This window comes from Sycon ciliatum, chromosome 6, assembly GCF_964019385.1.
Source record: "Sycon ciliatum chromosome 6, ocSycCili1.1, whole genome shotgun sequence".
NCBI classification, from domain to species: Eukaryota; Metazoa; Porifera; class Calcarea; order Leucosolenida; family Sycettidae; genus Sycon; species Sycon ciliatum.
This window is the reverse complement of record NC_088648.1, coordinates 4,246,304-4,249,926: the sequence shown is the minus strand read 5'-3', so window position 1 is coordinate 4,249,926 and position 3,623 is coordinate 4,246,304. Positions and strand designations below refer to the sequence as shown.

General features: G+C 47.3%; 1 protein-coding gene across 1 annotated transcript in view; it reads left to right on the top strand.

Annotated features, from left to right (window-relative positions):
* Positions 1-808, top strand: part of LOC135819190 (insulin receptor-like) — a 29,399-nt gene extending 28,591 nt beyond the window's left edge. Inside the window, exon 27 of the mRNA XM_065332353.1 lies at positions 1-808. This exon is cut by the window's left edge and continues 1,251 nt beyond it. The gene's annotated coding sequence lies outside the window, so the exon portion shown is untranslated.
* Positions 809-3,623: the final 2,815 nt, after the last annotated feature.

The following is a 3,623-nucleotide window of genomic DNA, read 5'->3' as shown; positions in this document are numbered from 1 at the left end:
CTTGTAATTCCTCGGTCCTTTTTACTTTTTTAACAGTAGGATGCTTACCTTATCTAATGGGAATGTGTCACTGTGGATACATGGCTGTCGTCATCATCCGCACTCTTCAACTGTCTTTCAAAGACATGCTTACTACTACTATAGCATATAGAATGCAAACACTGATTCAAGTTATATTCTACTTCAAAATAGCTCCTGTTCTGTCATTTAGAATTTGTGTTTTTAATTCCTTTCGACACAATTATCGGTTACACATGATTGTATAGGTTCCTGATGAAAAGAATAAACACTACGAAGGAAATTGTATCATTGTGATAAAATAATTAAATATGAATCATGCTCTACTGACATAATAATTTTAGACTATGAAGAATGTGTAGAGTGTGGAGAATGTACTGTACATGTAAAGACTATGTGCATTACATGACGTCACAGCGGAACAGTGTCACAGTGTCTGACGTCATAGCGGAATAGCGTGATCCCCTAGGTAGTATTCGGGTATACTTGCAGTGTTGCTGTCGCTCACACCTCCGATATACATGAACATGGAGGAGCGTGGCAAGGTCTTCAGTGCCAGTGGTATCTCATCGGCATCGCTGTCGTTGACGTGCACTTCAAGTCGACGTTCGACATCACCTTGCTTGCCTTGGAGTTGCACCAGCCAAGGCGGATTCCTCCATTTGAAAATCAACACCACGTACGGTACAATGAAACCAGTGCCAACGGCAATACAGAGATGGAAGCTGAGCAAATCACTGAAGACAATCCAGACGATCAGTAAGTAAACGGTCAGTATTCCCACTATTCCCAGTATGAAGCCCCAGACAAATGGCTTAGCCTTATGAAATCGTTGACTAAACTGGACCTGGTCGTCTGCCATGATTGCCGCCATTGGTCCTTTATCGTAGTCTCTGAGACAAGAAGAAAAATCATCAGAGGGAGAGAGATAGAAAAAAGACTGAGCGAGAGTCATGGAAGTGGCTTAGTTGATCGTACACGTATAGCTAGTACAGCACAGGTAGAGACTGGTGCTGTGGTAGTGAGCAGGGTCCTACGCTCACCTCGGGTGTTGCGCCGTCTTCCACTAGGTTGAGATATGCGGCCGTCACACAAACAACTCTGACTGATCATTACTCGTGACATTACTGCGCCGGAAGCGTTTACTGACCGACGTGGCTCGCTGTCTTTCACCTCGTGGAAAGCTGCTACGGACAAGTCCTGCTACGGTCGTGGCCAAAGAAACCCAACCAACGAGTCCAAAGTAGCGCCGCCGTTCCATTAATTTTCGTACACGATGCAAAACCTATCCGAGAGTCGCAGAGGCCGCATGAGCCTTGTCTGAAGAAATTAGTTGTCGCTCCTTTCGGCTCACGGGTCGGATTTCTTTCGCCGCGACTGTGCAGTCATGTACTTTTCTTTCTTTTTCATTTTTACTTCAAGTAGTGTTAGTTTAGTAGGTGCTTGCAAGTACTGTACATGTACTTGACCTCTTCTCAATGAAGCTAGTGCATGGAGGACGAGCCCCACGCAGAACCCTCATACGTAACTGGTTTCTGGACGTCGACACGGCTTACCAGATCCGGTGAGGAGGACAAATCAAGAGTAGATGTACATGTACGTGGGTATCATCCACAATCGTTGTACTGTAGTCTGTACTGTAGGCTGTAGTCTGTAGGCTCTTCATGTGGATGCTAGTACTAGTAGCACAAGTACCAGAGTAGACTACGGGGTAAACTAAAAACAGAATTATGCTTTGTTGCAATTCAACGTCTCCAGCTGAAGCTGAAGCTCAACCACGAGCTCCAGCTGTGTGAACGGACTTCAACGGAGGGCTAATCATGTACAATGGGCGCTTTCGATTACACGTTTACAGAATTCTGGAACTGTTTTTTTTTAAATTCTGGAATGACCAGAATGAGCGGATTCCGGCCTGGTAAACGAACGACTGGAATTCACAACGCATTTTCTTCATGTCATGTCACAAACAAAATTGATGAATGGTAAAAAGAGATCGCGTACACCCTCGCGCGCACGTGGACCCAGCATCGACCCAGCGCGCACGCCGGCCAGGGAGGCTCTTCTTGAGTCATGACCAGACCGGTAACACACCGACTGTGTAATTCTGGCGCCAGAATTCGAGAAATTCCGTCCTCTCTTCAGAATTGACGGATTCGACGGAATGGGATAAAATCAATTCTAACGACGGAATTTGTCACTTTTTGTGTAATCGAACTGTGCATCAACAATAACTAATTCTAGAATTGACCGAAATGCGTGGAATCGAAAAGCGCCCAATGATTATGCAGATCAGTCAGTGTCTGCTCCAGACTCCAGAGCCGGGTTAGCCGGGTCAGCCGGGTTAGCCGGGTCAGCGTCCCCGTTGCTGGGTACATGCACTTGGACCCGCTTGGAAAACGAACATGGGGTCACATGTGACCCGGATTAGGGTTCAGCGGATAATACCGGCATTATATTCGGCATTATGAGACTATCCGAGCATCAGAGCATTTTTGGAGCATTAGATTGGAACAAAACGAGCATTATGTGAGGTTTGAGTGGCATTACCAGTTGCATAGTGGATAATATTGGGAAATCCCAGATTTTTCGCAACAATCGGCTACATGAAGACATGGCTCGTGAGATCCGACCCTCATCTGGTCTGAAAAGGGTGCAGCTGGAAGTGGAACGCATTGCATTGTACGGGTACATGACATTGTGGACACGTAACACTTTTAGCACTTTGTCCGCTGTATGTAGCAATGCAGTTACATAATCCATATAAAAACCGCTTTGTGAGCGGTTCTGAAAAAACCTTTACTGGTGCTGCCCCGTCGTAAAAGGAAGAAATTGAAACTGGCCCATTGTCTCCCCCAAATGCCAACTGATCCACCTAAATCGCGAATGACGGGACCCGAACGCACCAGTAGCACGAGGTTCCTACCTGTGGATGCAGATGGGGACGTTGGTCTGGACCATAGGCCATGTACTGTACAAGCGGTAGGTGGTGTTACCCTATGATAATTGCTGTGGTCCTGTGCCCTCCCGACCTCGTGCTCCTGGTGCGTTCGGGTCCCGTCATTCGCGATTTAAGTGGATCAGTTCGCATTTGGGGGGAATATGCAGTGGCAAGTGGCAAGTGCCATGAATATCAAGTTCTCATTTCTAATTGAGCTATTACTTACAGTCCTGCCATTGCTCGCTCGTCCTGATTCCTCCTCGTTCGTCGTCGTCCACTTCTGCAGTTCTCCTTCCCAACACGGCGTCAGGTCAGTGCATTGTGAATGGACCTTTTCGGGACGGGGGTACCGGAAGGAGTTCGCACGATGCCTCCAAATTAAGCTAGGGCTAGAGCGGACGTCTTTGAAGCAATATTTTTCGTCCTACGCATTCAGTTGGCGGACGAGACAGAGTTTAAGGGGCCGTTCCAGTTGCAGAAGACATTCATCAATGGCACTTTGCGATACGGGAGTACCGGAAGGAGTTCGCACCATGTCTCCAAAGGCCTAGAGCGGACGTCTTCGCAGCAATATTTTTCGTCCTGCGCAATCAGGTCGCCGAGGCGACAACGTTCAGGGGGCCGTTCCAGTTGCAGAAGGCATTCATCGATCATCAATGGCACTTTG